The sequence below is a fragment of the Theropithecus gelada genome, chromosome 1 (genome assembly GCF_003255815.1).
Source record: "Theropithecus gelada isolate Dixy chromosome 1, Tgel_1.0, whole genome shotgun sequence".
In the NCBI taxonomy this organism is placed as follows: Eukaryota; Metazoa; Chordata; class Mammalia; order Primates; family Cercopithecidae; genus Theropithecus; species Theropithecus gelada.
In genome coordinates, this window is record NC_037668.1 from 71,976,722 (window position 1) to 71,986,510 (window position 9,789).

Genomic DNA, 9,789 nt, shown 5'->3' on the forward strand with positions numbered 1-9,789 from the left:
AGGAGGAGAAGGAGGAGGAGGAGGAGGAGAAGGAGAAGGAGAAGGAGAAGGAGAAAATTGAATTGTTTTGTAGCTGGAGACATGGACAAGGAGGGTATCCCCAGGCAGTAAACTCCCCGCAGGTGGGCTGAAGGCTAGGGCTGAGCCTCAGGTGGGTCTCCTGTTCCCCATGCTCCCGTGCACAGCAGCTTCCCTCCCGGGCTCTGGGGCAGCCGCAGGAGGGTCAGGCTGGGAGGGGCTGCCATGGCTGTTCACTTGGGCAGGACGTTAGAAGACTCGGACACCAGCTTTCTGTTGCAGGTCTCGATCTTCTTCACAACCACGGCCCTGGTGGAGCTGGTGCGGCTGAAGGAGCTGGAGCCCATGCCAGAGTCAAAGCTGGAGCCCAGGCCGTAGTTGAGGCCGGGGCTGGTGAGGCCCCCATAGGCCGAGCTCAGCGCACCTGCATAGCCGCTGGTCGTCTTCGTATGGATACTCACATTCTGCATCGCAGACTCCAGCCGGCTCTCCTCGCCCTCCAGCAGCTTCCTGTAGGTGGCGATCTCGATGTCCAGGGCCACCTTGACGTTCATCAGCTCCTGGTACTCACGCAGCTGCCGCGCCACGTCCTGCTTGGCCGGCTGCCGGGCGGCCCGCAGCTTGGAGAGCTTGGCGTTGGCATCCTTAACTGTCAGCTCCTCCGGCTGCTTGGCCTCTGCGATGGCGGCCTCCAGGGAAGCCCTCTGGCCCTTGAGGCCCTCAGTCTCAGCCTGGGGCTCACTGATGTTCTGGTTTATCCCGGAGATCTCAGTCTTTGTATGCGGCACCTCATCCCAGTGCTTCCCAGACAGCGTCTGCAGCTCCTCATACTTGATCTGGTACATGCTCTCAGCCTCAGCCCGGCTGCCGTTGGTGATCTCGTACTGCGCCTTGACCTCAGCGATGATGCTGTCCGTGTCCGGGGAGCAGCTGTTGTCCATGGACAGCACCACAGATGTGGCCGAGATCTGGGACTGCAGCTCCCGGATCTCCTCTTCTCACAGCGGCCTGAGGAAGTTGATCTTGTCAGTCAGCCCTTCCAGGCGAGACTCCAGCTCTACCTTGTTCATGTAAGCTTCATTCACGTCCTTCTTGATGAGGACAAATTCATTCTCCATCTCTGTAGGCTTATTGATCTCATCCTCCTACTTGCTCTTGAAGTCCTCCACCAGCCCCTGCATGTTGCCAAGCCCCGCCTCCAGCTTCAGCTTCTCCTGGCCCAGAGTCTCCAGCTGCCCCCTAAGGTTGTTGATGCAGCTCTCAAACATGTTGTCCATGTTGCTCTGAGTCGTCTGCTGCTGCTGCTGCAGGAGGCTCCACTTGGTCTCCAGCATCTTGTTCTGCTGCCCCAGGAACCGTATCCTGTCGATGAAGGAGGCAAACTTGTTGAGGGTCTTGATCTGCTCCTTCTCCTGGGTACGCATGGCCTGGATGTTGGGGTTCACCTCCATGGAGGTTAAGGGGGCTCAGCAGGCTCTGGTTGACTCTGACGACGGTGATGCCTCCCATGCCGCTGGTCCCACCATAGCCTCTGCCCAGGTCACTCCAGAAGCTGCTGCTGCCCACTCGGGAGAAGCTCGAAGAGCTGATGTGGGCACTGGGCCCACTCGTGTAGGAGCGGCATAGCAGCATTTTACAATAATCCAACAACCCTATTGTTCATCAACAGCATAATTGAGAAATGTATTGTGATATATTCATACGATGGAAACTATTCAGCAATGGGAATGACTGAACTACAGCACTATGAATCTTATAGATTGAGTATATGAAGCAAGATACAAATTACTCCATTTATATACATGTAAAAAAAAAAAAATCCTAAGCAACATAGCCAAACTCTGTCTGTACAAAAATTTAAAATAAAATTAGTCAGGTATGGTGGAGCATGCCTGGAGCCTTAGCTACTCAGGAGGCTGAGGTGTGTGGATCACTTGAGCCAGGAGTTCAAGGCTGCAGCGAGCCATGACATGACAGAGGGAGACCCTGTCTACTGTCTGTCCCTAGAGAAAAAGAAAAAAGTAAGTCAGAAAACAAGCCAAATGAAACTATATTGTTGAGAGATGTGTATATAAGTGGTGAAATGGAAAACAAGCAAGTAGCCAACATAAAATTCAAGATCGTGCTTACCTCTAGACATAGAATGGGGTGTGTGACCTGAGGGAAGTCTAGTATGGATGAGGGGCTGCTTTTCGAGTGCTGGGTAAATTCTAATTTTTGAAGTGGGTGGTGGTGAAATGTTTTAAAAACATTAAAAGTTTTTAAAATGAATGGTACTTATAAAGGATAAAAAAAAACACCACAAAGCATAACCTGAAGTTTTCATGATGCCAGTCTCCTGGCGTCTTTTCCTGAATTTGACAGACAGGATGGCCAGAGGAAATGCATCAATGCAGAGGGACAGAAACAGCAGTGTGGCCTGGGAAAGGCGAGTGGCCACTGCTTTGGCCATGCCACTTGCTAGAGCAGTGCTTCTTTTTCATTATTTCTTTTCCTTTATAATCTTATTGTAAAAATATTTTGCATATATATATATTTTCAAGTTTCCACACAATGCATTGATTTACTTATATTTTCCATTTTTTTCTTTTTAATTTTTTTATAGAACAGTGCGTCTTAAACTTTAGTGTGCACACTGGGGACTCTTACTAAATGCAGATTCTGGTTTAGTAGGTCCCAGGGAGGGACCAGGAATTCTGCATTTCTAACAAGCTCCCTGATGCGGTCCTTGCTGCTGGTTCATGGAACCCCTCTTTGAATGGCAAGAAGCTAGAGCATTTCCAAGTGGAAAGCGGCCTCTGCAGCCAGGTTCAGTGGCTCATGCCTGTAATCTCAGCAGTTTGGGAGGCTCAGGTGGGAGGATTGCTTGAGCTGAGGAGTTTAAGACCAGCCTGGGCAACATAGTGAGATCCCATCTCAGGAAGGAAAGAGGAAGGAAGGAAGGAAGGAAGGAAGGAAGGAAGGAAGGAAGGAAGGAAGGAANNNNAGGAAGGAAGGAAGGAAGGAAGGAAGGAAGGAAGGAAGGAAGGAAGGAAGGAAGGAAGGAAGGAAGGAAGGAAGGAAAGGAAGGGAGAAAGCTGTGAGTGTACTGTTCCCAGCCTGATGCCACACACTTCATGATTCCATCCTATTCCTGCTTCCACTCTCCTTCCATCGCCACTCCCATCTCCTTACGGGTTCTGAGTTCGTAGGTCCCAGGGAGGGGCTAAGGATCCCTACAGATCCACCTGCCCATCTCTATTCCATTCCCACTTATCTCCTTCTCTGTCCCTCTCTCTATCCTCAGATTCTTCCCCAACCCCATCCCCATCTGGTCTCCATTGCATCCATATCGCTATCTTCATTTCTGTCTGTTTTCCCATCTGTCTCAATCTCCAGCTCCAGGTGAATCCCAGCTCCCATTGCTATCTCCATCCTATCCCCACTACATTCTGATACACTTCCTTTTCATCCCTATTCTGATACACTTCCTTTTCACCCTTACTTTCTCCAGAGTGAAAATTGAGGCAGATTCATAAAGAAGTCTAAGAGTTGTGGGGATGTTGGGGACTATCAAGGTTGACAGTCTCTCCATATAGAAATTCTTCCCCAGATTCCAAAGAGAAACTTTGAAAGAAATTACTCAAGTCAAGATTTCAGATATAACTTCTTCACCTCCCATGGTGAGTATGGGGGAGGGTTAGGACTGCAATGGGAAGCAGGAGGGAATCAAAGGGAGATAGGGCTCTCCGGAGAGACAAGAAGGGAACGAGGGAAGCTAAGAAGTCACAGACTGGGAGACAGATAGAGGCAAAAGAGAAATATATGGATAACAGATCTCAAATATAGTTTAACCTCTTCTGCACCCTCCCATCCCCACACAGGTCAGACTTTGACACACGAAATTTAGAGAAGAAAAAAGGTGTGGTCTGTTCTTTCATTCAATCCATTATCTGTTGAGCATTCCTTTTTTATTCAAATGGAGCAGAAGAAAGAAGCTTGAAATGGACAGTTATCTCTGGTTTATCTGGCTGCAGAGTGCAGAGATGATTCTCTTTCAGGATGGGAGAGGGGGTGGGGAGGAGGAGAGAGGTGGGAACATAATGATGATGGTGATGGGGTGATGAACGTGAGACTGGAGGTTTTTTGTTGTTGTTGTAGTTTTGGTCTTTTTTCAGACTGAGTCTCACTCTTGTCCCCCAAGCTGGAGTGCAATGGCGCGATCTCAGCTCACTGCAGCCTCCGCCTTCTGGGTTCAAGCAATTCTCCTGCCTCAGCCTCCCCCCGAGTAGCTGGGATTACAGGCGCCTGCCATCTCGCCTGGCTAATTGTTGTATTTTTAAGTAGAGACGGGGTTTCACCATTTTGGCCAGGCTGGTCTCGAACTCCTGACCTCAGGTGGTCCACCCGCCTCGGCCTCCCAAAGTACTGGGATTACAGGCATGAGCCACCGTGCCCGGTCGAGACTGGAGTTTTAAATTACAGTAGTCCTTCCTCCTTCCTCAGGTATCTGCAGTTTCAGTTACCTGAGGTCGACCACATTCTGAAATTATTAAATGAGAAAATCCAGAAACTATTCATAAGTTTTAAATTGCGTGTTGTTCTGAGTAGCATGGTAAGATCTCAAGCAATTCCACTCCGTCCTGCTCAGGAGGAGTCATTTCTTTGACTTATCCCTTTGTCCAGCATCTCCACTCTGTCTATGCTACTCCCTCATTAGTTGCTTGGTAAAGGTCTCGGTTATCAGATCAACTGTTGCGGTATCACAGTGCTTATGTTCAAGTCACCCTTATTTTACTTAATAATGGCCCCTGAGTGCTAGAGTAGTGATGCTGGCATATTGTTATAATTGTTCTATTACTACTGTTAAACTCTTACTATGCGTAATTTATAAATTAAACTTTATCATAGGTATGTGTTTTTAGGAAACAAACATAGCATATATAGGGTCTGATATTATTCAAATTTCAGGCATCCATTGAGCATCTTAGAAGGTATCCTCTTGGATAAGAGAGGACTATTGTATATCGAATGACTAGAACATGAATGAGCCCGCCCAAGATATTGTTAAGGCACAGAAAAGGGAAACATGACAAAACTGAGTTGAAGGCAGTGACTGGAGGATAATAAAACAGTTTCATGTTTGTACCCCCACTGAGTTTCAGATTATTCGACTAACCAGTCACCTGCTGCGTAGAGCCTCTTTCTTTCCCAAGACCTTGCTGTCTTCTCCCTTATATTCATGCTGGGAATTCAGCAGTGGAAGCTCTGTCCAGTTGCCTTCTGTTGGAATTAGCAATAGAATCTCACAAATTGTTTAAACCCAGTTATGTCTCTTCTCAACTTCTGGAGTGAAACCCAAGAGGCATTGGAACTTTACTTTTGCTGACTGTTTCCCCATTTTTCTTTCTGATTCTTTCAGTTTCTGGTTATTGGCTAGGGCTGCTTGTGACTCATCTAACTTGTATTTTGGCTGTTCCATAGCCTGTCCATGAATGCAGGGGATCGGGATGAGAAGGTAGCCCACACATTCAAGTTGAACGTGTGCAAGGTGGTGAGTTTCCACCTGGGTAGGTAGCAGCCTTGGTTAGGAGCCTGGTTTCATGGTTTGACCACTGGTGATCTCTGCTGGGTGGCTGGTGGGATCTAGTCTCTGATAGGTGGGAGATGACAGAGAATCTGGTTTGTTAGTTCTTTTTTTTTTTTTTTTTTTTTGACAGAGTTTCCCTCTTGTTGCCCAAGCTGGAGTGCAATAGCGCGATCTCAGCTCACTGCACCCTCCACCTCCTGGGTTCAAGTGACTCTCCTGCCTCAGCTTCCCAAGTAGCTGGGATTATAGGTGCGTGCCACCACATCCTGCAAATTTTTTTTATTTTTAGTAGAAATGGAGTTTCACAATGTTAGCCAGGCTGGTCTCGAACTCCTGACCTCGGGTGATCTGCCCACCTCGGCCTCCCAAAGTGCCGGGATTACAGGCATGAGCCACCGTGCCCAGCCTGTTAGCTCTTTTTCTATGACAGATTGTTTATTTGTGAGATCAAGTCACTTAAACTCTTTTGTGCCCAAAAGAAGGAGAAGAGCCCTTTGAGATGTGTCTGAACTGGTGAGTTTTTGTGGTTCTGTGGCTACTGACCGATGAGGAGTTATAAAAATGAAGCTGCAAACTCTGGAGTCTCTAGGCCTGTAAATGAGAAAAGCCTTAAATCTCATTGTGTGAATGGGGAAAATTTTTCTACCTCCTGAGGGTATTAACAAATTAGATTGTAAAGATTTAAATTAAAGGGGCTTTGTCCTGATTGGTTTATAGAGACCAGTAAGAGCTTTTGTAAATCCAATTTTGCCCAAACTCCCAGAAAACAAAGAAGCTGAACTCCTAATACTTTAAATGGGATAAGCAAAACAAAACAAAAACCTTTTTCATAGAAACTGCTAGCTCAGAAGCAATTTTATACAAGAATCCATGGTTCATGTAATCAGGAAAGGTTTAATCCTTGGACAAGTCAGACTGGTTTGATGATTTTCCCCTAAAAACTAACATCTTTTTCCTGATTTTACCAGTGTAGAGTATAATACAAACATATGTTTCAGTTCGTTTGATTTTTTTAAACTGTACCTGCTGGAATAGGATTAGTCTGATGTTTAAGAATTGCTTTTGTTTTCTCACGGAGAGAATAATCTGAATACCGAACACACAGACATACTCCTCTGCCTCTGTTGGTCCCGGTATCAATCATCCTCCTTCCAACTTTATCAATCACACTCATTCCAACTTTACCTAAGTAGCTAAGTTCTGTTTCAGGGAGAGAACTGGGAGGTAGGGCATTGAGAACTCTCTATGATATACAAACATTTTATCAAATCAACAGTGTTTACAAAGAACACATAATATGACCCCCACAGCCATATATGTCTTTTTTATACCTTTTTTTTTTTTTTGAGATAAAGTCTCACCCTGTCACCCAGGCTGGAGTGTAATGACCCGATCTTTGCTCACTGCACCTCCGCCTCCTGGGTTCAAACAATTCTCCTGCCTTAGCCTCCTCAGTAGCTGGGATTACAGGCATGTGCCACCACGCCCGGCTAATTTTTGTATTTTTAGTAGAGACGAGGTTTCACCATGTTGGCCAGGCTGGTCTGGAACTCCTGATCTCAAGTGATCTGCCTGCCCCTGCCTCCCAAAGTGTGGAAGTATAGGTGTGAGCCACCGGCCCTGGCCTATACTTTCTTAAAATGGCAATGAAATGAACACACTCACGAAAATGACCCAAAGGTTAAGCCACTCCGTAATATAGAAAAGTAAGAAGTAAAGGTAGACAGACTATGCTTGGTGACCCATGTTTGAGCATTCTATATTAATTAGAAATTATCCAGATACCCAAAAATTATTACTTAATATTTAACCTAGATTTTAAAGTTAGCTGGCCAGGCGTGGTGGCTCATTCCTGTAATCCCAGCGCTTTGGGAGGCCAAGGCGGGCACCTGATCACCTGATGTTGGGAGTTTGAGACCAGCCTGAGCAACATGGACAAACCCCGTCTCTACTAAAAATAAAAAAAAAAAATTAGCTGGGCGTGGTGGTGCATGCCTGTAATCCCAGCTACTCAGGAGGCTGAGGTAGGAGAAGCATTTGAACCCAGGAGGCAGAGGTTGTGGTGAGGTTGCACTCCAGCCTGGACAACAAGAGTGAAACTCCATCTCAAAATAAATAAATAAATAAGATTAGCTAAAGAAGAAAAAAACAAGTTAGCTAAAGATCTTGGGGATTATATTTGAACAGATGTATTATAGAACCTTGCTACTACTTATACAAAAAATTGCTCAGAATTGTGCTTCAGCTGGCATGGTGGCTCACACCTGTAATCCTAACACTTTGGGAGGCCAAGGCAGGAGGATTGCTTTGAGCCCAGGATTTGAGACCAGACTGGGCAACAAAGCGAAACCCCATCTTAAAAAAAAAAGTTTAGTTAAACACATTGTTTTGTTTTTCTTTTTTCTTTGAGAAAAGGTCTCTCTGCCACCCAGGTTGGAATGCAGTGGCATGATCATGGCTCACTGCAGCCTCGATCTCCTGGCCTCAATTAATCTTCCTACTTCAGCCTCCCTAGCAGCTGGGACCACAAGTGCACACCACCACTCCCAGCTATATATATTTTTTTCTTTTTTTTTTTTTTTTTTTTTTTGAGACTGAGTCTGGCTCTGTCGCCCAGGCTAGAGTGCGGTGGCCGGATCTCAGCTCACTGCAAGCTCCGCCTCCCGGGTTCACGCCATTCTCCTGCCTCAGCCTCCCGAGTAGCTGGGACCACAGGCGCCCGCCACTTCGCCCGGCTAGTTTTTTGTATTTTTTAGTAGAGACGGGGTTTCACCGTGTTAGCCAGGATGGTCTCGATCTCCTGACCTCGTGATCCGCCCGTCTCGGCCTCCCAAAGTGCTGGGATTACAGGCTTGAGCCACCGCGCCCGGCCTATATATTTTTTTCAATGCTTTGTAGAGATGAAGAAGTCTCACTGTGTTGCCCAGGTTGGTCTCAAACTCCTGGGGTCAAGCGATCCACCTGCCTCAGCCTCCTAAAGCACTGGGATTACAGGCATAAGCCACCATGCTGGGCCTATGTTTTTCTTAATCTTACTATCTCAAATTAGGTTGAAAAATATGAATGTTTTTATGTCTTTATTACATACGTTGGTGTATCCATAAACAATTTCTACTATTTTGCATGTTTTAAAGCTTTTTGTAAATGCTATTATTTTGCATGAATTCCTTTGCAACTTGCTTTTTTTCTTTGAGTTGATATTTTTAAACCTTTTCATTTGGGAATAATTTTAGGTTTACAGGAAAGTTGCAAAAGTAGTACAGTTACTGTATGCCTTTCAGTCAGCTTCTAATGTTAACATCATACATAACTGTGGTGCATTTATCAAAACTAAGAAATAGCCTGTAATCCCAGCACTTTGGGAGGCTGAGGTGGGCAGATTACGAGGTCAGGAGATTCAGACCATCTTGACTAACATGGTGAAACCCCGTCTCTACTAAAAATAAAAAAAATTAACTGAGCATGGTGGCACGTGCCTGTAGTCCCAGCTACTCCAGAGGCTGAGACAGGAGAATCGCCTGAACCCAGGAGGTGGGTTGCAGTGAGCCGAGATCGCGCCATTGCACTCCAACCTGGGTGACAGAGCAAGACTCCATCTCAAAACAAAACAAAACAAAAACTAAGAAATAAACATTGGTACAATACTGTTAACTAAACTACAGACTTTATTCAGATTTCACCAGTTTTTCCACTAATGTCCTTTTTCAGGATCCAACCCAGGATACCACATTATGCCCAGCAGATTGCATTTTTGAGATTTATGATGACACAATGACATTACAATTTATTCATTCTAATTGAAGTTGGATTCCCATTGTTTGACCATACCAACATGTATTTATTCTCCTATTGGTAAGTATTTAGGTTGTTTCCAAATTTCTTTTACTATTACAAACTATGGTGCAATACTTGTACCTCTGTCCTTATCTTCTTTACACTGTCAGGAAACAGAAAGCATCTACCTATAATTTATGATGAAGTCTAAGCCTGTACTTTCAAAACCTGCCTCTGACTTTTTCTTCCAGCTTCATCTTCATCTCCCACCAAACCTCCAGGTTCAGGACTGGTTACTCCAGCTCTCTCTAATGTTTTCCTTTCCTTCCTTCCTTCCTTCCTTCCTTCCTTCCTTCCTTCCTTCCTTCCTTCCTTCCTTCCTTCCTTCCTTCCTTTCCCTCCCTCCTTCCCTCCTTCCCTCTTTCTTT

At 45.7% G+C, this 9,789-nt stretch overlaps 1 pseudogene; it reads right to left on the minus strand.

Annotated features, from left to right (window-relative positions):
• Positions 1-251: 251 nt before the first annotated feature.
• LOC112606278 lies at positions 252-1,818 on the minus strand (annotated as a pseudogene).
• Positions 1,819-9,789: the final 7,971 nt, after the last annotated feature.